Source organism: Balaenoptera physalus (genome assembly GCF_965194825.1).
Source record: "Balaenoptera physalus genome assembly, chromosome: 6".
Classification (NCBI taxonomy): domain Eukaryota; kingdom Metazoa; phylum Chordata; class Mammalia; order Artiodactyla; family Balaenopteridae; genus Balaenoptera; species Balaenoptera physalus.
In genome coordinates, this window is record NC_138885.1 from 39847247 (window position 1) to 39872335 (window position 25089).

General features: G+C 37.3%; 1 long non-coding RNA gene across 1 annotated transcript; it reads left to right on the forward strand.

Moving 5' to 3' along the window:
* The first annotated feature begins 222 nt into the window (after positions 1–222).
* LOC309662485 lies at positions 223–25089 on the forward strand. Its single transcript, XR_014264730.1, has 2 exons — positions 223–14377; positions 16116–25089. It is a non-coding gene; the product is annotated as an uncharacterized lncRNA (long non-coding RNA).

Sequence of the window (25089 nt, forward strand, 5' to 3'; positions counted from 1 at the left end):
GGGGCACTCCAAAATAATCCTTTAAAAAGTATTTGCATAGTCTCAAAATATTACTGACTACAATGGAAAAAATAGTAAGTTTGCAATGGAGAAAAGCATCCATCAAATCCCCATTGAGGAACATTCTGCAAAATACCTGACCAATGCTACTTAAAACTGTCAAGGTCATCAGAAACAAGGAAAAATCTGAAAAACTGTAACAGCCAAGAGGAACCTAAGAAGACATGACAACTAAAAATAATGTGCTATCCTGGATGGGTTCCAGAGAAACAGGACATTAGCAAAAAGCTGAGGAAATCTGAATAAACTATGGACAGTAATTAACAATAATGTATCAATATTGTTTCACTAACTAAAATAAATATGCCATGTTAGTGTAAGGTGTTAATAACAGGGAAACCTGGGTGTGACGTATATGGGAAATTTCTGTGTTATCTTTGCAGTTTTTATGTAATCTAAAACTATTCTTTGAAAAAGCTTACTTTAAAAATTCAATGTAGGACTTCCTTGGCGGTCCAGTGGTTAAGACTCCCCACTTCCAGTGCAGGGGGCGCAGGCTCGATCCCTGGTCAGGGGACTAGGTTACCACATGCCGTGCAGCCAATAAATAAACAAACAAACAAATAAATAAATAAATTCAACATAAATAAAATATTTTAAATAATCAATTTTTATAGAACTATTTTAAAACTATATAAGATTTCTCTGCTTTCTTAAACAGCAGTTGCAAGCATGATTTGATCTTTTCTTTAAAATTGGAGTACATTATGAACATCAGTTTGTAGCCCTTGTGATAATACAATTATTATTTCTTCCTCTCTGACAGTCTGACACCAGTGTGCATTTCTACTGCATGTGCCTACTTTTAGCAAAGTCTCCCTGTTAATATATCTAAAGCATTTAGAATGTGTCCCTGGAACGTAGAACGTTTACGGTAACATTAATATTGCATGAAGATAACTGTCACTCACTCTAAGCAGATCATAAGCTTTGGATTTTTCTAGTAACAATGATTAATGAGTTGTAACCCATTCATATTTGTTCACCTGGGTACTGTTGTGACCAACCAAATATGGATATTATTAAGTGGTCCGTCAGTGTAAAGAATGAAGTCTTTGCAAATGGAAGAGTGAAACGAGATGATTCAGCAGGGAATTACACCTCTGTTTTAGGTCCCATTGGCTCCATCAAACAAGCCTGGGGGCTCATACGTATCTCTCCCCCGCACCGCCAAATACACACACCTTCTCTCTCTCTAAACTCTTGACTTGCCCCCAATTCCCAGATCAAAAAATAGACCAAGGATACCACAGAAAATGGACACCAAGATGCAAAGTACTCAAGTGAGCTGGCAGATTGTTTGGGAAGGTGACTTCCTAAAGCATCCTTCTAGCTTTCAGATGCTTCATGACCAAAAACCCTTGAGTGGGCAGCATGGAGGAAACCGTGGGTGACTTGTTCTGGTCACTCTCAGGCAATGTTGTATTGGAAAAATCCTTGCCAGGCACTTGCAGCAACTTCTGCCTGGCTCGACTCCTGCCAATCAGAAATGAGGCAGGCATCCCCTTTTGGCAAGTGGCCAGAGGAGGGTGCTTGTTAGGCGAAGACCCTCCAGGAAGAGAGGGAAACCCACAGAAATCTTCTTTACTTTCCATCTTCCTTCAGACCTGCAAGTGGAGCCCTTGTGGTGTTTCTCCTTTTTTGTCTCATCCTGTCACTCTCTAGTCTTTGAACAATAGAGGCAACAATGGTCTTGTCTAAATGATTTCACAGGCTATTATTCAGACACTCAACTTTTAACATTTCAATTTTGTCATTCTGTTTCCACACAAAAGGTGCACTTCTACAGTATAATGTTCTCAGAATTATGTCAATGAGCAGTAATGGCTTTTAGCATTAAGTTGATCATTAACAACTACATTATCTGAGGCATAATCAGTACTTCAGCCTTTTGTGTGATTATGACACTACAGAATTTGAACCTAATAGGAGGATGCACTCATAACAACATAGAAAAATATTTACACGGTAATAAAAGGTTAGTGAAAAGCAAACGGTCTGAAACAGTATAATGAATAAAAATACCAGCATAGTTTATTTACAAAAGGTGAGTTTCTATAGGAGAAAAATAGGTAAGCAATATCACAACAGTAACATTTCTTTGTTCATAAAGCTTTTTAATTCTGTATCTAAACATTCTGTGTAGGGGTCATTTCAGTGGAGTTTTATAAGGAGGGCATAATCCAATAAGTATGTATTTTTAAAACAGTTGAATAAAGTAGAAAGAGGATTCTATGCTTTAAGTATTACTGTATTTACACAAATTTTCAAGCTATTTGGCAAAGAAGGTTGATTGATGATCTTGGGTATTGTTTTTAAAGTTGTTTTACTCTTCCCCCTCCCATTCCTTGGGTGAGAAAGCATTCAGGTAAGAATTATGTACATTTAGCTACAATTCAGTGTTTGCAACCATGCCGCATTCAAGACACAGGAGAACAATCATAGTAGAGACACCAAGTTCTGAAGTCTGGAGAGAAGCCCAAGTATAAATGGACCATGTCTTACATATGATTTTGGATTTTGATTAGAACCTATTAATTTTAATAGATTCATCATCAAAGAATCAAGCCAATGTCCATATAATCATAAAGAGTAACATACTTGCTATTACTATCCTTTGATGAAGTAATCAAATTTCCAGGAATCTATCCTTTAAGGAATTCCTAAATCCAGAAATAACTTAGCACACAAAGAAGTTTATCACAACATTATTTATAACAGTGAATATCAAATCAACCTAAATATCCAAAAAGAGAGGGATGGTTAAGAAACCAATTGCTACATTTTCATTTTGACACATGATGAAAGATGGCTTAGCCATTTCTTGTGATATTTACCAAAAGAATTAATAAATAAAATACTTGTAAATTTTATTTTAAAAAGAAAAATACGAAATTGCACTGTGTGTGTATTTAAAGCACTATGCGCAGAGAAAAAGGAGGGGTGGGGGGAGGTAGGCTGGGAGAAGAAAATATACCAAGTAAATAGTGTGGTTTTCTTGAGCAGTGGTTTCTTCTTCTCCTCCTCCTCCCCCTCCACCCCCCCCACTCCTTCTCCTTCTTCTTTCTTCTCTGTACTTTTCTGTATTTCCACATTTTCTTCAAAGAGAATACATTGTTTTTCCCATTTAAAACAGGATGCACATTTAACTCTGCTGTTTACTTGTCTTTATTGGAAGATACCAAACCAAATATACATCTAACAAGAGCAATGTGTGACAACCATGATTTTCATTCTTCCAATATTGAAAGACAGTCCTTTGATTTGAAAATACAGAAACTTTGTGTGGAATACATGTGCCATTTGTGTGACTTTCTCCTGCTCCAAGTCTTCCTTCCTCTGACTGGCCCCACCCACACTGATAAAACACTATCCTTTCCAAGTGCACCTCCCTGTGCCCAGAGAGCTTTGCTTCAGCTCACTCTCATTTCAGTTCACACTTACCTTTTCGGAGCTTGTCTGCCAACATTAATACAAGTGGTTTATCTATGGAATGGAAGCAACATATTTTGAGGGAGAGTGGAAGGCTTTTATTGCTTCATCCCAGGAACCAGGGAAACATCTAAGAGAATGTATGTACCCTGATTGTGGGGAGGGAATTTGACATGACAGGTTGAGGTGCGAGAAGGCATATGGGCAAGAGGGGATTTTCAACACACACTCACTGCTACAGTCAAAGAACCCTACTTGCTGACATTTGTATGTGTCTTATTCTGTCTGTCTGCCTTTCCAAACACCTCATCTACTATTTCTCCTCCTAGAATACTCTCTCTTATCCTGTCTATTCTTACTCAAGCCCTGTCTCTATCTTCCTTTCAAACTTAGCTCATTTTAAAATAATACATATGAACTTTATATACACATAAAGATATTTGTATCTTATTTATAATACTGCGTTTGATCACAAATCACTCTTCTAAAACATTCCAACTAAAAACCACTTCAACTCTGTAATTTTTCTTATTTTTTTCCATTCCACAATTATATATTGAAAAAATACTGATGTATGGAAGTATTACACCAGAAGTGTATTAATAAAATATGGTTCAAGTTCATTCTCTTGGATGTCCTCTCTAAAATTTCAAAGATATAGGAAAATGTTGTGAGCCATAAAACACAGGGATAGTGATTTTAGTTATATAATTACTTCTGAAGTTCTAAGAGTTTGTTTTATGGATGCATATTTAACTCTGCTGCTCTTTTCTGATTTTAAATCAGTATTTCTTTAAAATACTTAGAAAAAAGCTTAGGTTTACCTTTGATATGTAGAAAGAATAAATATACTGAGCAGATACAAGAACAAATCAACCCAGAATCCATGGGTAGCCAGCCTAGCAGAACACAAGTCACCAAGCAGCAACCAGTAGTTTCTTTGAAGAGCAAATCAGTTTTTCTGCAGATCAGTTTAATTAATTTCGATATTAGAAGGAAAGGACATGTGCACAAACAGGAAGTCTTTGATATAACCTTTATAGCCTTCAAGAAGCTTTTCACTTCTGACTTCTACTGTACTAGTCAGGGTTGCCAGCAATCCTGTCATGCCAGCCAAAATCCTGAGTGGTCTTTTTTTGCATGGAGATCATGCTTCTTCTGCACTCAGAATCCCACTTTCACTGTATCATACTTCCCGTCACTCGCTATGTTTTTCCTACCCCCATTCCAAGAAGCTATGCAATGGGAAGTCTATTCAGTAACTATAATATCGTGACCCTCTTTCTTTTATGATGTTATTGAACTATGAGTCAGGTACTACACTGCATGACATTCACTAGCAAAAACAACCATAAACAGGGCCCTTGGGTTATCTCCCCAAATGGCCTCTGTTCTATTTATCTATCACTGCATAACAAATTACCCCAAAACTTAGCAGCTTCAAACAATAATAGATATTTATTATATCACAAAGTTTTTGTGGGTCAAGATTCAGGAGCAGCTTACATGGGTGATTCAAGCTTGAGATCTCTCACGTTGCAGTCTAAATAACTGCGTCATTTGTAGAGACGTGGATGGACCTAGAGACTGTCATACAGAGTGAAGTAAGTCAGAAAGAGAAAAACAAATATCATATATTAACGCATATATGTGGAATCTAGAAAAATGGTATAGATGATCTTATCTGCAAAACAGAAATAGAGACACAAAGGTAGAGAACAAACATATGGACACGAAGGGGAAAAGGGGGGTGGGATGAACTGGGAGATTGGGATTGACATATATACACTACTGATACTATGTATAAAATAGATAACTAATGAGAACCTACTGCATAGCTCAGGGAACTCTACTCATTGCTCAGTGGTGACCTAAATGGGAAGGAAATCCAAAAAAAGAGGGGTTATATATATACGTGTAGCTGATTCACTTTGCTGTACAGTAGAAACTAACACAACATTGTAAAGCAACTATACTCCAATAAAAATTAATTATAAAAAAATTAAATAAAAAATTAAATAAATAATGACTTGGGTTGCAATCATCTGGAGGCTTGACTGGGGCTGGATGATTCATTTCCAAGGTGGCTCCCTCACATGGCTGGCAAGTTGGTTCAGGCTGTTAATAAGTGGCCTCAGGTCCTTTCCATGTGAGAAGGATGCTCAACGTGGGGGCTAGCTCTCCCCAAAGATAGTAATCCGAAAGAACTGGTCAAAGCCACATCACTTATATGACCTAGACTGGGAAGTCACAGACCATCATCTCCACAGTATCATATTGATTACACAGGATAAGCCCTATCCAGTGTGGAAGGGCAAGGTAACAAAAAGTAAAGATTATTGGGGGTCATCTTGGTCACCTTGTCATTGCTCATGACACCTTCCATCGAGATGTGGAGTTGTTCTTTGACCAGTTTGAATCTAAACTGGCCTGTGACTGTTTTGACCAAGTGAATACAATGGAAATGATGCTATGCCAGTTCTAAATTAATGGTCCTTTAAAGACGCTGGAAGTTTTTATTTCCTGCCTTTTGGAGCCCCGAGCCAATATGTAAGAAGTTCAGTCTACCCTGCTGAAAAAAATAGCCACATACAGGTATGTTGAGGTGTCAGGCATGTATGCAAAAAACGAAAACAAAAAGAAGACCATCTTGTTTGATTATTAAGATGACTCCAGTACCTGCTTCTGTAGGACTGCAACCACATGAGAAACTCTAAGTTAAACTCACTGACTGAGTCAGCTAACTCATAGAACTATGAGACATAATAATAAATTTGTGTCTTTAGCCACTAAATTTTGAAATGGTTTGTTATGCAATGACAGGAAATCTGGACAAAAGTTATGCAAGTTTCTGTTATTCATTGTTGGTACTTTATAAAAACCTTTGCATTACAACATAAGTTCCATGATGGCAGGGAACAGTACCTGGATTACTATGATGGCCTCCTAACTGGTTTTTCATATTACTCTTGCCTCCAACCTACTATTCTCCAAATAGCAGTCAAAGTGACTATCACTGTAACTTGTATCAAAGTCTTTCCTGATCCTCAGATGGGTCTATGTTTCAATTATGGATTATGATTATAGTCTATATACATCTCTTTCATAACACTTATTGCACTGTATTTTTAATCGTAATTTGCATAATCATTTTTAAATTTTGTTCTCCCTAACTAGATACTAATATCTAATAGGCAAGGCACATTATCCATCGGTCTATCCCCAGTGTCAAGCACAGTGCTTAGTACATACTAGGTGTTCAATAAACATTTGTTAAGTGAATAACTTCTCAAAATGTCTTTTACGCTTTACTTGATTTTGTAATAGAAACATATCTCCTAATGCTTCTAGCTTGCCTCTTTTGGCTATTTCCAACTGCAAAGAAAAAGAAATAAAACCAATTAATGTTTTAGCTAATTTTTCACAGGTTTCCAGAAATAGGTCAAGAAAAGGGTTACTTGAAATGTGACATATACTCCTATCTTCCAGTCTTAAACTTTGGATTCTCTTAAGAAAAGCAGAGTTCTGGCCACTCTTTATGGAGAATAGGTCTTCAGATTCTATCTTACTCATCAAAGCAAAGTAAAGGATAATTTTCTCTCTTCCTTTCCCCAGTTCTCATTTTACTTTCTACAGAATTTTATAAAAAGATTTTCTACATTTTCTGTTGCATATTTATATTTATTAACTTATTTAGACTAAGAATAAAAGATTCTCCACTCCTTCCTTTGGTGACCTTGGAAAGCATAAAGCCTTGATTAATATAATTATACCAGTCCTAGAAAATCAAAATCACTACCAAAAACTCTTCTGCATTAATAAAAAATGGAGCCAGACAGACTGTTAGGTAAAGCATATGTTAATAAAGCCCAGAAGTGGTTAAACACAAGGACATTTCCCTATAGAGGAGACCAAAGGCCCAAATATTCAATAACAAAAATTTTAGCCATATGTGCACTTATGTAGAACAGATTATTAACTGTTATCCTCCATAAATATAAGAAATGAATGGCAATAATTCTGAATAATTTTATTTTTCTGAAATCACAGCCATTAAGCAGTGGTGATCATTCGGTGGAAATATTCATCAAGATACATGTACTACAGAAATACCAAGTTCATTTTGGGATGTCAAATGGAGGCAAATTCTACAAATGCTTATATTCAAAAACATTTTCAGAGTAATTACGTTTTTTTGGACAACATTTTCAACATTCTTTTTTCTTTTTTTCTTACATATGTTTCTAAATCTGTGTTTGGAATCCAAATTTTAAATTTAATTACAAGCAGAAGAATATGCCTACTTAAAATCCAATTTAGTCCTAAATTACCCTTAAATACATAGAGATTCATGGGAGTTTAGGGTTGGAAGTTTACTAAAGTTTATCTAATCCAGTGGTTTTCAAAGATTAATGTGCTTTAGAATCACCTAGAGGGCTTATTAAAATACAGATTGCTAGGTTCCACCCTCTGAGTTTCTGAATCCTTGGGTCTAGGGGGAGGCCTGAGAATTTGTTTCTTTAACTAGTCCCCAGATCAAGTTAATGTTACTGGTCCAGAGGCCTCACTTTGAGGATCACTGGTCTAACCTACTGCTTAAATTTTACAGATAAAGAAAGAAAGACCCAGAAAACTTGAAAGATTAATCCAACGATTCTGCCATAGTCAGTGGCAAAATGGCAGGAATGGACAGGATTAGAAGGTAGTTTTTCTATTTCCAGGTAGAATGTTCCTTTGATTCTACTTTCTTATTCTGAGGTGTATTCAGTATCATACGAGGTGTTGATTAATAAGCTACAGAAAGAGATAAGTCACAGCTGAGGAAAAGGGAAGGCAATGTAAACATCCTCTCTACCAGTTGACAAAATTAAAGACATGCAGGACCGCACCAAAAATTGAATGATTCAGGTATTTCTTTGTGGCCACTACTCCCCTTTTGAAGTTCATTTCCCTCTAAACATCTAAGGACTTACTTTGCATTCTTACATTGCAACGTCTTTGTTGATAACTTTTCAGTAATTCCATTAAAGCAAATCACAGGGTTGTCAAATCTTCAAGGATCAGAAGATCATGAGTTGACAAGTAGCAGATGCACAGAAAGAAGTTTTAAATAACGTGCATTCATTCCCCATGTGGAGTAAAGTAGAATACCTATTACTCCATGATAGTAAAAACCAGCCAGGAAGTAACAGAGAATGGAGTTATGCCACGATATTTACCGTTTCTCCCACTTTTATGCAGTGAAGAATCAAAGAATTCAGAAGAAAGAAAACTCTTAGATTTTCAAACAAGCTGTTTCTGTTTAAGGACAGAAGTTTCTGTTAAAATTTAGTATAATTGTGATGTCACTGAGCACAGTGAAAGCTGCAGGCAAACAGAACATTCTCATTGTAATACCACTACTGTAGGCATATTTGAAACACTATAGCTTCTTCAGACTATAATTATAACTGCTTGTTGCTCCTGTGGTTTCAAAGATAATAGAAGTTGTTCACAAAATTTACAAAACACTGATGTGTTGCATATAAAATATAGACAGTCACGTGCAAAATATCCCATTATATATTTTCTCATAGAGAAAAACAGCTGAGAAACCTACAGACCATCAAATTATGACTCCAGTGTTTCATTACAAGCAATTAGACTCCAGAGCCCAAAGATACAACCAAAATGCTTGGTGTAATTTGGCTAATACCATATAAGAGCTGGGCCACAGGTGTTTAAATCCGCAGAAAAGTCCTGGTGGCTATAGGGTCTTATTACTTTACTTGTAATTCCTTCCATAGATGGAGCATCAAAGGTGGGACTGGGAAGAAAATGTATATATTAAGTCTGAAAGAGAGATTCAAAATTCCACTGGTTCATTCCACAAGCACTAAGTGAATGACTACTCTGTGTTAGGCACAGTTCTTGCCTCAATGAACTCAAAATCCAGCAGGAGATGTGGCCATAAATTCATTCCTTCATCAAACACTGAACAGTGCAGTAAAGATATCAGCACAACCTGTTACTGATGTCATAGAACAGATTGCTTTTGTGTTCAAAGGACTGGGAAATTAAGAAGTTATCACCAACAGATGACATTGATCTGGGTCTAGAAGAATTAAAAAGTAGTTTCCATACAGAAAAGGAAATCACTTGGCAGGAAATAAAGCCATGAAAGACAGGTTGAGGTCCTTTCCCTTAGAAAATTATGCTAAGGAGTCTGGACACTGTTTACAGACAGTAGGAGCAATGGGGCGTGTTTGACGGCTCTAGGCAGAGTAGTTTCTGAGAAACCTCTTGTGGGAAGCACACCTAAAAAAAGTAGACAAATAATAAAAGACATCTTTTTGTAATGCCTGGACAAGCTGTTGTAATAATAGACTCCCTAGAATTCAGTCACAAAGAATCTAAGGAGTTAAAGAGACTTGGAACAGACTTTTACCCTGAGGTATCTGCAAAATCCTGGGGGCCTAGAACCTGAATTTCAATGAGTCATGCTTTAGTGACAGGACACAGAACTGAGGTGAAAGCAGAAACAGACATCAACACAACAAGGTAAATGGAAAAAAAAAAAAAAAAAAACTAAAAAGTAAAAATAACCAAAAAACACAAAAAATAACTAACTGATAATCAAAGATATAATATGCAGCATCAATACAGCCAAAAGTTAGTCCTATGATGAGACTAATAAGGAACAAATTTCTGGCAAGAATAATCAAGGGGGGAAAAAAAGAATGAAAAATACACAATACGAGGGGTGAAAGGGGGACTTAATTAGTGATGCAGCACATCCTAAAAAGATAGTAAAAGAATATTATATCAACTTTGTTACAGTAAATTTGAATGAATCTGTGAAATGGACAAATTTCTAGAAAGATTTGTAATCTAACTTGTTCATGAAGACCTAGAAAATCTGAGTCACCTTAGAACCCGCCCAAGAAACTAAAAATGTTTTAAAATTTCTCCCAGAGAAAAGCACCTTGTTGAAATTGTTCTTTTGATGTATTCTGCCATGCAGTCAAGGAACAGATTATTCCACTATTTTAGACAAGAGAGAAAAAGAAATATTCTCTATCATATTGGCTGAAACTAGCATATCCTTTATACTAAACCATACAGAGTCAGTTTGAAACAGAAAATTATGGGCCAATCTCACATGAAAAATATGAACAAACTAAATCCAGGGATGTACAAAGAAGATAACACATTATTAACAGATTATGATTATTCTATAAAAGCAGAGTGGATTCAACATTAGAAAATTATGAGATTGCTTTGTTATACTAAAAGATTAGAGTAGAAAATCAAAGGACGTAAGCCCACACATCCAAGAAGCTCAACAAACTCTAAGTAGGATAAGTATAAAGAGATTCTCACCAAGACACATTATAGCCAAACTTTCAAAAGACAAAAACAAAGAGCAAATTTTCAAAATAGCATGTGAGAAGCAACTCATCACATACAAGGGATCCTAAATAAGATCATAAGCTGATTTCTTTTCATAACCATGGAGGTCAACAGGCAGTAAGATGACCTATTTAAGTGCTGATAAAAGAAAATTGTCAACCAAGAATTCCATATCTGGCAAAACTATTCTTCAAAAATGAAGGTGAAATTAAAATAAAATAAAAAACTTGAGGGAGTTTGTCACTAGTAGACCTGCCTTATAAGAAATGTTAAGACTCCCTCTTGCAAGAGCACCGGAATCACAACTTACTGCTGAACAATCATCAACAGGAAGACACTGGAACTCACCAAGAAAGATACCCCAAGACACAGGAGAAGCCGCAATGAGATGGTAGAAGGGGCACAATCACAATAAAACCAAACCCTATAACAGCTGGGTGGGTGACTCACAAACTGGAGAACAATTATACCACAGAAGTCCACCCACTGGAGTGAAGGTTCTGAGCCCCACATCAGGCTTCCCAACCTGGGGGTCTGGCAATGAGGGGAGGAATTCCCAGAGAATCAGACTTTGAAGCCCAGTGGGATATGACTGCAGGACTTCAACAGGACTGGAGGAAACAGAGAACTCTTGGAGGGCACACACAAAGTAGTGTGCACATCAGGACCCAGGGGAAGGAGCAGTGACCCCTTAGGAGACTGAACCAGACCTACCTGCTAGTGTTGGAGGGTCTCCTGCAGAGGCGGGGGGTGGCTGTGGCTCACCACAGTGACAAGGACACTGGCAGCACAAGTTCTGGGAAGTACTCCTTGGAGTGAGCCCTCCTGGAGTCTGCCATTAGCCCCATCAAAGAGCTGGGTAGGCTCCAGTGCTGGGTCGCCTCAGGCCAAACAACCAACTGGAAAGGAACCCAGTCCCATCCATAGGCAGACAAGCAGATTAAAGTTTTACTGAGCTCTGCCCACCAGAGCAACACCCAACTCTACCCACCACCAGTCCCTCCCATCAGGAAGCTTGCACAAGCCTCTTAGATAGCCTCATCCACCAGAGAGCAGACAGCAGAAGCAAGAAGAACTACAATTCTGCAGCCTGTGGAACAAAAACTACATTCACAGAAAGATAGACAAAATGAAAAGGCAGAGGACTATGTACCATATGAAGGAACAAGATAAAACCCCAGAAAAACAACTAAATGAAGTGGAGATAGGCAACCTTCCAAAAGAGAATTCAGAATATAGTGAAGATGATCCAGGACCTCGGAAAAAGAATGGAAGCTAAGATCGAGAAGATGAAAGAAATGTTTAACAAAGACCTAGAAGAATTAAAGAACAAGCACCTAGAAGAATTAAAGAACAAACAAGCAGAGCTGAACAATACAATAAAGAAGGAATCAATAGCAGAATAACTGAGGCAGAAGAACGTATAAGTGACCTGGAAGACAGAATGGTGGAATTCACTGCCATGGAACAGAATAAAGAAAAGGAATGAAGACAGCCTAAGAGACCTCTGGGACAACATTAAATGCACCAACATTCACATTATAAGGGTCTGAGTGGGAGAAGAGAGAGAGGAAGGACCCAAGAAAATATTTGAAGATATTATAGTTGAAAACTTCCCTAACATGGGAAAGGAAATAGCCACCCAAGTACAGGAAGTGCAGAGAGTCCCAGGCAGGATAAACTCAAGGAGAAACACACCAAGACACATAGTAATCAAACTGACAAAAATTAAAAGACAAAGAAAAATTAACTAAAAGCAACAAGGGAAAAATGACAAATAACATACAAGGAAGCTCCCATAAGGTTAACAGCTGATTTCTCAGCAGAAAGTCTACAAGCCAGAAGGGAGTGGCATGATATATTTAAAGTGATGAAAGGGAAGAACCTACAACCAAGATTACTCTACAGAGCAAGGATCTCATTCAGATTCAACAGAGAAATCAAAAGCTTTACAGACAAGCAAAAGCTAAGAGAATTCAGCACCACCAAACCAGCTTTACAACAAATGCTAAAGGAACTTCTCTAAGTGCAAAACACAAGAGAAGAAAAGGACCTACAAAAACAAACCCAAAACAATTAAGAAAATGGTAATAGGAACATACTTATCAATAATCACCTTAAATGTGAATGGATTAAATGCTCCAACTAAATGACACAGGCTTGCTGAATGGATACAAAAACAAGACTCATCTATATGGTGTCTACAAGAGACCCCACTTCAGACCTAGGGACACATACAGACTGAAAGTGAGGGGATGGAAAAAGATATTCCATGCAAGTGGAAATCAAAAGAAAGCTGGAGTAGCAATACTCATATCAGATAAAATAGACTTCAAAATAAAGAATGTTGCAAGAGACAAGGAAGGACACTACATAAGGATCAAGGGATCAATCCAAGAAGAAGATATAACAATTATAAATATATATGCACCCAACATAGGAGCACCTCAATACATAAGGCAAATGCTAACAGCTATAAAAGAGGAAATTGACAGTAACACAATAATAGTGGGGGACTTTAACACCTCATTTACACCAATGGACAGATCATCCAGACAGAAAATTAATAAGGAAACACAAGGTTTAAATGACAAAATAGACCAGATAGATTTAATTGATATTTATAGGACATTCCATCCAAAAACAGCAGATTACACTTTCTTCTCAAGTACACATGGAACATTCTCCAAGATAGATCACATCTTGGGTCACAAATCAAGCCTTGGTAAATTTAAGAAAATTGAAATCATATCAAGCATCTTTCCCGACCACAACGCTATGAGATTAGAAATAAATTACAGGGAAAAAAACGTAAAAACCACAAACACATGGAGGCTTAACAATACATTACTAAATAACCAAGAGATCACTGAAGAAATCAAAGAGGAAATCAAAAAATACCTAGAGACAAATGACAACGAAAACACGACGATCCAAAACCTATGTGATGCAGCAAACGCAGCTCTAAGAGGGAAGTTTATAGCAATAGAATCCTACCTCAAGAAACAAGAAAAATCTCAAATAAACAATCTAACCTGACCCCTAAAGGAACTAGAGAAAGAAGAAAAAACAAAACCCAAAGATAGTAGAAGGAAAGAAATCATAAAGATCAGATCAGAAATAAATGAAATAGAAACAAAGAAAACAATAGCAAAGATCAATAAAACTAAAAGCTGGTTCTTTGAGAAGATAAACAAAATTGTAAACCTTTAGCCAGACTCATCTGGCTAAAAAAGAGAGAGAGGACTCAAATCAATAAAATTAGAGATGAAAAAGGAGAAGTTACAACAGACACCACAGAAATACAAAGGATCATGAGAGATTACTACAAGCAACTATATGCCAATAAAATGGATAACCTAGAAGAAATGGACAAATTCTTAGAAAGGTGTAACCTTCCAAGACTGAACCAGGAAGAAACAGAAAATATGAACAGACCAATCACAAGTAATGAAATTGAAACTGTAATTTAAAATCTTCCAACAATCAAAAGGTGGGGATGGTGGTGTGCTGAATTGGGCGATTGGGATTGACATGTATACACTGATGTGTATAAAATTGATGCCTAATAAGAACCTGCAGTATAAAAAAACAAACAAAACAACTAATACTAAACTTTCATTGGGTTATTTGTATGGAAATATGTTAATATAAATGTTTCAGACATTACATGAAATTTCTAAAAATCTTATATTTGTATTTGTATGGAAATATGTATGGAAATATGTTAATATAAATGTTTCAGACATTACATGAAATTTCTAAAAATCTTATATTTGTATTTGTATGGAAATATGTATGGAAATATGTTAATATAAATGTTTCAGACATTACATGAAATTTCTAAAAATCTTATATGTTCTGGTATAATGTTATAAGTAATAATCCTAGTTATTACTTTAAAATGTATATCTCAGAAATAACTAATTTTCTTGTCAACTGCATTATTATGAACTTTCATCAAATCTTTTACCGTGGTCATTTTTAAGTCTTTTGTCATTTACAGACAGTTCTGGGTGTACTCTGATGATTTTGCAAATATGTTCCTATAAAAGGGTTTCATCTTCAAGAAATTCATGGAAAAGACTCTGACAAGTACAGGTTTCTGGTAACTGACTGTACTGCTGAACTGAATGAATAAGCATTTTCAGAACTCTGATGAAAAACTGATGAACTCATAAAAGTGCTAACAAAAGATCAAGATGAAAAAAAACAATTAATTACATGAGACTGAGTGAACTGATGAGGATGAGTATAATTTTTGTGACTTTCTGTCTGAATTTAAAAAAAAAAAATCCCACAAGGACTCAGAGGCAAAGCATATACAAATCAATTTTCACTGCAAAGTAAAGGAGCTGTTACAGTGGAGGATTACTGGACTGAATGTCAATATTATGACATAGTATGAGTGTGTTTCATGTTTGGTAATTGCAATCATTGTTGCTTTTGTTGTGGTCATCCATGTACAATGCTTGGTGTCAGTCTATTTATCTCTTGTAAAAATAAAATACAGTGTGTGTGTGTGAAAAAAAAAAAAATGTCAATTCTCCTCAGATCAATCTACAGATTCAAACACTGGCAAACTCATTCTAAAATTCATTTGGCCATGTGAAGGACCTAGAATCAGCTAAAACAATTTTGATAAAGAAGAACAGAGTTGGAAGACTTATACTACCTCACTTCAGGACTAAGTATAAAGCTACAGTAATCAAAACAGTGTGGTACTAGCATCAAAAATAGACAAATAGTTTGATGGAACTAACACTCTGTAACTAAACTCATGTGTATACGATTAAATGATTTTGGACAAAGGTACAAAGGTAATTCAGTGGAGAAAGGGTAGTTTTTGAGAGTTTAGCTAGGCTATTCCATGTATTGAAGCCACGACATCTGTTTTGTTTGGCCAAGTGGCCTGCAGCAGCCTTAAAATAATACCAGCTTCCTCATGCAAGTGCATGACTTAGATAGAAGCTTGAAGAGTCAGAAGCAAGTATAAGTTCTGATATGACAAAAAGCCCTTGTGATCAAGTCTCCCCCGCCTCCCAGGCCTTCCCCTTTTGCACCCCTTAGATGAGACCCCATAGAGTTTACCAAAAACTTGCTCTTTTGGTTTGAATTCACCAATCTGGCTTTAGGATTGGGATTGGCTTGGGAACCCCAAAGCACTCCACCCACGGATCCTAATAAAGGGTTGTTGCCCTATGTCCTATCAAAAAAAAAAAAAAAAAAAGTCCAGGACCAGATTGCTTCACAGGTGAATTCTATCAAACATTGAGAGAAGAGCTAACACCCATCCTTCTCAAACTCTTCCAAAAAATTGCAGAGAAAGGAACACTCCCAAACTCATTCTACGAGGCCACCATCACCGATACCAAAACCAGACAAAAATACTACAAAAAAAGAAAATTACAGACCAATATCACTGATGAATATAGATGCAAAAATCCTCAACAAAACATTAGCAAACAGAATCCAACAACACATTAAAAGGATAATACACAATGATCAAGTGGGATTTATCCCAAGGATTCAAGGATTCTTCAATATATGCAAATCAAACAATGTGATACACCTTATTAACAAACTGAAGAATCAAAACCATATGATCATCTCAGTAGATGCCGAAAAACCTTTTGACAAAATTCAACACCCATTTATATACTCTCCAGAAAGTGGGCAACAAGGGAACCTACCTCAACATAATAAAGGCCATATCCAACAAACCCACAGCAAACATCATTCTCAATGGTGAAAAACTGAAAGCAATTCCTCTCAGATCAGGAAGAAGACAAGGATGTCCACTCTTGCCACTATTATTCAACATAGTTTTGGAAGTCCTAGCCACGGCAATCAGAGAAGAAAAAGAAATAAAAAGAATACAGATTGGAAAAGAAGAAGTAAAACTGTCACTGTTTGCAGATGACATGATACTATACTAGAAAATCCTAAAGATACCACCAGAAAACTACTAGAGCTAATCAATGAATTTGGTAAAGTTTCAGGATACGAAATTAATGCACAGAAATCTCTTGTATTCCTATACACTAACAATGAAAGACCAGAAAGAGAAATTAAGGAAACAATCCCATTCACCATTGCAACGCAACAAAAAGAATAAAATACTTAGGAATAAACTTACCTAAGGAGGTAAAAGACCAGTATGCAGAAAATTATAAGACACTGATGAAAGAAATCAAAGATGACACAAACAGATGGAGAGATATACCATGTTCTTGGATTGGAAGCATCAACATTGCGAAAATGACTATGTTACCCAAAGCAAACTACAGATTCAATACAATCCCTATCAAATTACCAATGGCATTTTTTACAGAACTAGAACAAAAAAATCTTAAAATATGTATGGAGACACAAAATACCCTGAATAGCAAAAGCAATCTTGAGGGAAAGAAATGGAGCTGGAGGAGTCAGACTCCCTGACTTCAGACTATACTACAAAGCTACAGTACTCAAGACAATATGGTACTGGCACAAAAATAGAAATTTAGATCAGTGAAACAGGATAGAAAGCCCAGAGATAAACCTACACACCTATGGTCAAGTAATCTATGACAAAGGAGGCAAGGATATACAATGGAGAAAAGACAGTCTCTTCAATAAGTGGTGCTGGGAAAACTGGACAGCTACATGTAAAAGAATGAAATTAGAACACTCCCTAACACCATACACAAAAATAAACTCAAAATGGATTAAAAACCTAAATGTAAGACTGGACACTATAAAACTCTTTGAGGAAAACATAGGAAGAACACTCTTTGACATAAATCACAGCAAGATCTTTTTTTGACCCACTCCTAGAGTAATGGAAATAAAAACAAAAATAAACAAATGGGATCTAATGAAACTTCAAAGCTTTTGCACAGCAAAGGAAACTATAAACAAGATGAAAAGACAACCCTCAGAATGGGAGAAAATATTTCCAAACGAATCAATGGACAAAGGATTAATCTCCAAAATATATAAACAGTTCGTGCAACTCAGTATTAAAAAGACAAAAAACCCAATCCAAAAATGGGCAGAAGACCTAAATAGACATCTCTCCAAAGAAGACATACTGATGGCCCAGAGGCACATGAAAAGCTGCTCAACATCACTAATTATTAGAGAAATGCAAATCAAAACTACAATGAGGTATCACCTCACACTGGTTAGAATGGGCATCATCAGAAAATCTACAAACAACAAATGCTGGAGAGGGTATGCAGAAAAGGGAACCCTCTTACACTGTTGGTGGGAATGTAAATTGATACAGCCACTATGGAGAACAGTATGGAGGTCCTTAAAAAACTAAAAATAGAATTACCATATGACCCAGTAATCCCACTATTGAGCATATACCTAGAGGAAACCATAATTCAAAAAGACACATGCACCCTGATGTTCATTGCAGCACTATTTACAATAGCCAGTCATGGAAGCAACCTAAATGCCCATTGACAGACAAATGGATAAAGAAGACATGTTACAAATGTACAATGGAATATTACTCAGCCATAAAAAGGAACAAAATTGGGTCTTTTGTAGAGACATCAATGGACCTAGAGACTGTCATATAGAGTGAAGTAAGTCAGAAAGAGAAAAACAAATATCGTATATTAATGCATATATGAGGAATCTAGAAAAATGGTACAGATGAACCGGTTTGCAAGGCAGAAATAGAGACACAGATGTAGAGAACAAATGTATGGACACCAAGGGGGAAGTGGGGGAGGGATGGTGGTATGAATCTGGAGATTGGGATTGACATATATACACTAACATGTATAAAATAGATAACTAATAAGAACCTGCTGTATAAAAAATATAAACAAAATAAAATTTACAAAAATAAAAAAAGAAATGCTAAAAGGAGTCCCCCAGGGACTTCCCTGGTGGCACAGTGGTTAAGAATCTGCCTGCCAATGCAGGGGGCACAGGTTCAATCCCTGGTCCGGGAAGATCCCACATGCCACGGAGCAACTAAGCCCATGCGTCAACTAGTGAGTCCACGAGCCACAACTACTGAGCCTGCATGTCACAACTACTGAAGCCTGTGCACCTAGAGACCGTGCTCCACAACAAGAGAAGCCACCGCAATGAGAAACTCCCACACCGCAATGAAGAGTAGCCCCCTCTCACCGCAACTAGAGAAAGCCCACGGGTAGCAACGAAGACCCAGTGCAGCCAAAAATAAATAAAGTAATACATTTATTAAAAAGAAGTCCCCCAGACTGAAATGAAAGGACCATAGACTATAACTCAAAACCATATGAAGAAATAAAGAGCAACAATAAAATATACAGCGAACATGACCATGAGTAGTAATGCATATTTGATATATAACTCCTCTTTTTTTTTTTCCTTTTGTCCCTATATTATTTGGAAGACAAATGCATAAAAGAATAATTATAAATAATTATAAAGTTATGTTAAGGGGTTGGGGATGGAGCTATAAATGAAGAGAGACTTTCTATACAATTGAAGAATGGTCTGAATAAATTTTTATCCAAAGAATAATAACCAGTGGAGGGACTTGACCTATCAGATAGCAAGACTTATTACAAATATACAGTAATTAAGACAGTGTGGCATTAGTGTGGAGATAATCTTATAGACCAATGGAACAGGACAGAGATTCCAGAAAAAGATCTACACACCTAGATGTAAACCTGACATATGAGAGAACTAGCATTGTAAATCAGTGGCAAAAGGTGAATTTATCATTAAAATATGCTGGGACAACTGATGATTCATATGGAAAAAAAATGTGTATCTTCAACCATATAAACAATCAATTCCAGATGGATCAAGTACTTAAACTGGAAAAGCCAGAGTCTAAAACTTTAAAAGAGACTATAGGAAAATATATTTATCACTTCAGGGTAATAAATAGTTTTTAAATCAAGCAGAAAGCATAAAGCAAAAAGGAAAAGAGTGAAAAAGGATTGCTGCTGTCCAGAATAAATTTTAAAATCTTACAAATTCAAATGAAAAAGTCAAATAGCCCATTAAAAATGAGAAGATATAACGAAAAGTTTTCCAAAGAATATGAATGGTAAACATAGGAAAAATTCTTAATGTCAATAGCAATCAAGCAATGTGTATTGAAATTACCATGAACTACAATGTCATGTCCAAACAGACTGGCAAAAATTCAGGAGTCTGAAAACGCCAGGTGTTGGTAATATACTGACTGAAGATGCATCTCATACACGGCCGATGTCGAATAAAATAGAATAAATTGGTAAAACTACTTTAAAAAACAATTTGGAATTGCTTGGTAAAGGTGCATTTGTGCATACCCGGCACCACCACTTCTAGGTATATATCCTAGAGAAGTTCCTGAATACATGAACATGAACAAATTTATACAAAAACATTTATAGTGACACTTTTTTTGTAATAACAAATCAATCCAAATGTCCAGCAACAGTAGAATAAAAAAATAAATTGAAATGCATTCTTTTTTTTTATTGAGATAATACTGGTAAATAACATTGTATAAGTTTCAGGTGTACAACATTGTAATTCTGTATTTGTTGGAATGCAATAGTGAAACACAAATTACAGATAAATCATCAACATAAATGGATCTCTAAAACATAATTTCAAGTCACAGAGTAATATATTATGATTCCTTTTATATAAAGTACAAAAGAAGGCAAAACAAGATAACATAAAGACTCATATTTTTATAAGTATATACATATACCATTTCTGCATAGATTAATATACATATATGATAACTTTAAGGAAAACAAGGGATTAATTAACATAATTCAGGATAGCAGTTACCTCTGGGGCAGAGGAAGGGGGCTTCAACTGAGCAGAAACTCACAAAACATAGGTTTTCAAATGAAAAGGTAATATCTTATTTCTTAGGCTGAATTATGAGCAGTGGTCATTTTCTTCTTTTTAAAATGCTACTTATATATATTATATACATTCTTCTAGTATGCTCTATTTCACCATATTAAGTATTATATTCACAATAAAATACAAAACACTTTAATCACAGTAAAAAGTAAAAACAGAAAGAAAGTCTGAGTAAGAAAAACGGATCAAGTCTAGATTCTAAAATGATTATTCTGGTGGACATACAGAAGAGAGACATTGATGGCTTCTACTATCTAGAAGGGAGAAAATGAGGTTCTAACCAGGGCAGTGCCAGTCAAGTGCAGATTTAGAAGAGAAACCTTGTGTACACATAACTGACAGAATAGATAAGAGGATATTGATGTGTGTTGTGCTTGGCTTATTGTTAGGATGGTGATGATGACTGAAGAAAACTGTAGGGGAGCTCTATTTGAAGGGTGAGAAAAAGAATAAGAGTAACCAACAGAAAGATAGACTCACAAGAGAACAACGTCCCAAAAGCCAAGTGAGGATTAGGAAGTTTGGACGGGATAGCTTTAACCACTGTAGAGTTATGTTCTGAGGTCATCTGTTTATGAAATATACCAGGGATATTTTTCTGGACTTGGGGTGAAGGGACAGGGTATGGAATAGCAGCTGTGGGAGAAACAATGGGGAAAAAAGAGAGACAAAAAAATGACTGAACAGCAATGAGAGCCCAGCTGAGGTTCGATGGCATGAATCTGTAGGAGAGCCAGCTGGCACAACTCATGACCTACTCCCACCATCTTGGTCATCATTGAGTGGTTATCAAGGTTGCGAGTATTTTCATGTTCAAAACATACAGACACACACATGCAAACCCTCATACACGTACTCACACACTCCAAATTTGGACTAAATAACTTGTTAGAGGTCTATCAAAAACCAGAGACCACAGTACAGAGGAGACTGTAAAATCCTTTACATTAAGCAATAAAATTGCCATGGATAACTTAGTATTTCCATCTAGGCACAGCTTCTTCAGGATTCTAGTTGGTCAGAATTTCTGGGAAAACTTTAAAAAGAAAGGTTAGTGGGATGAATTACAGCCCCAGCTGCAGCAGTTGACTCTGAGGTAGTGACTGATATCCACCTTCTCCCTTTCTTTCACTTATGTTAGACCCACCTCCCCTTCGGTTTGCACTCTGGTTGGTCCAGGTGGCTTGCCTGGTAGTTTGACCCAGGTCCTCATCTCTGGGCTCTGTTTCCATGTCCTTCTCGAGCCGTAGTTCTTATATTTGCTCTTCACAAGTACAAGTTACAGTGGGCAGGAGAGGCACACGTATTTCCCATTGTGTAACAGTACCCCTAGCTTTTTTATGAGAACCATGGTCAATTATAAGGGGAACCCAAAGTAATGTGACAGCAGGTGACTTTGAGTTTACTGTGTTTTACTATGATCCCTGATGGAAGCATCCTTATCTGAGAACCAGGTCCTCAAGACCTACAGAGCCCAATGTTGCAGAGACAGGAAGCACAGATTGACCAAGTGGGTTACTAGGAGTGATGAAGAGGAGGACCACTCCCACTTCCACCCCTAAATTCCCAGACCCATGTATTTTATCTACTGAGGTCACAGTCATTTGCTGCAAAGTGGTCCCTTGGTCCAAGGTAATGTTATGCAGGATTGCCTGTCAGTAAATCAGACACTCAATGAACTCTCAGGGAGTGGTGCTGGCCAAGGACCTCCAAGCAGAAAAGGCAAACCCATACCTGGAGTAGGAGGGAATCCAGTCAAGAAGAAACACTATAGTAGAAAGGGTCTGATGCAGTCGATAGCCAGCAAGTAGCTTGTTGGTCTCCTCAAGGGATATTACTGTATCAGGATCTGACAATAATTAGTCCTAATGGGAAATTCTGGCTCTTCAAGGATCCTGTCATCTCCACTGCTATAAGCGGGCTCAGACATACTCTCCTGCTTCTTTCTGGAACATGCTAACCAAGTCCTGCATCACTATCCTTTTCCCAGTCAGCCTGTGCTGAGATTTGCAAAATTATAGGTCTGGGGCCAAGAGGGGAGTTGAGGGAAGAGGAGGGAAAACATTGTCTTGTAAGAGACCTATCTCATTTGAAGGTTCTTCATGTTCTTCAAGCAAGAGGAGAATCTCTAACTTCCAGCAAGAATTAAGCCACTTCTACAGAACCAACGGTTTCAGGGAAATTGGCAAATTCAAGCTTCTCAAACACTTTTACCCAGAAATCCCTGCCCAGATCCCATTTGCTTCTTATCAGAACCTAACTTGGACACAGGAGACTTGTCTATTCTGAGAATTTAGCCTTCTCCACAATTCAGCCACTTTTACAATTAAATATAAAGTAACCAAACAATGTCTGATCATCAGCTGTGTGTGACCTTCTACTACAGAAGATGAGAGCCTCAAATGCTTATAAGAAGGCCTTCTGGCTAACACTTTGCTTTAAACTATTGATTACTAGATCTGGGCCTGTCATTTTCTCTCTTCACTGGATCAATAGCCCTTAGCAGTAGCCATCTAGTTCCACAGTCCTTACAGCTACTATTTTCCCCATATCTCTCAAATACCTGAGACTTTGCACCAATTATTACATCCCTTCTACCTGTACTGTATCCCAGTTCATTACAGATGAAAGTCTTAGCAATGGCACTGCCACAGTATAACTGGAATGATCAATATTCCCCCTTCCAGTAGTGGTGGGGTGCACATTGCCTGCCATCTAGCCAACAAGGACTCCAACTTCAGAATCCCATCCTTACAAGTTGCTTTCTAAGACCACGTGTCCTTTCAACAGTCTTAGGTTAGGTTCCCGAGAAGCAGAGCTTAAGAAAGGGCTTCTGGGGCTTCCCCGGTGGCGCAGTGGTTGAGAATCTGCCTGCCAATGCAGGGGACACGGGTTCGAGCCCTGGTCTGGGAAGATCCCACATGCCGCGGGGCAACTGGGCCCGTGAGCCACAATTACTGAGCCTGCGCGTCTGGAGCCTGTGCTCCGCAACAAGAGAGGCCGCGATAGCGAGAGGCCCGCGCACCGCGATGAAGAGTGGCCCCCGCTTGCCGCAGCTGGAGAAAGCCCTCGCACCGAAACGAAGACCCAACACAGCCAAATAAATAAATAAATAAATAAATAATAATTAAAGGTGCTAATAATTTAAAAAAAAAAAAGAAAGAAAGGGCCTCTGGTTTAGGTTATTTTTTGAGTGAGAGCTCTCAAAAGAAAGGGACTGAGGGAGGAAGGGGAGGGCAGAGGAAGAAACTAAGAAAGGATGTGGTCTCGGCTTCGGTTTGTTCCCATACGAAGTTCTGGAGCACAAGTTGTACCACAGAGTTGGTCACAGTTTGAGGCAAAACGACACCACTTTTCTACCCCGGTGTCAGACAGGCATTGTCTATAGTCTGTCCCAGGAGGGGCAGTGTTGGAGGTGGGTGTGTAGACTTCCTGGTGAGGCACCTCCTGGTCAAGGGCAATTCTGCAGAGAAGGCACAGCTATGAATGGCTATCTGCCTACACCCACGGCAGTTAGGAATTGGATGCCTCAGGGCATGCAAGGGATCCAACAGCATGGCACCAACAGCATCCACTAAACTACCACACCTTAAGATATCCTTAGAGTCACAAATTACAGTAATACAGAAGAGCAATTCCATGAAACCAAACCATAAACTTAAAGCCATGTAGTGATGTGCCGGAACTGGCTTCTATTAGCCCACAAGAATTGATTATTCACATCTCTTCCCAACTCGGCATTCAGTGATGTCATGTTGGAAGCTTGAAACTGTCCATGGTGGGAGTATTTACACCATGGAAACTGGCAAAAGCTACGCACCAGGCCCTTTTTATAGGGGGGTGGATGATCGAGTTGTTAAACATTTACCAGCACACCACTGACAGCGCAAGGTAAGAATTGTTATTCCTGATTTTCAGTATGAGGAAAATAATCTAAGAAAGAACAATTAAGTGAGAGATTTAGAATTAAAATTATTTCTATCTGACTTTATTATAACAGGAATATTAGGTTTAGTTTAACATACATTTATTGAGTAGCAACCATGTGCCAGGCATTGCTGTCAACTAAGACACATTCTCAATCCACAAAGGAAATGGAATGAGAGTTCAATCTTTGGGAAACCAAGAACATGATATCTAGGGAATCTGATTGAATTTCTTCTAGCTATTTTCATGTCTTTGAGATTTTAATAATGTTCTAAAGATTTTTCCCTTTTCAATCTGTAATATGAAGATTTAAGATATCTAATCTTAATGCCTCAGTTTATGAGATACGTATGCAAAAGCACTTTGGAAATGCAGAAAGCTTAATACAGATGGATGAATTGT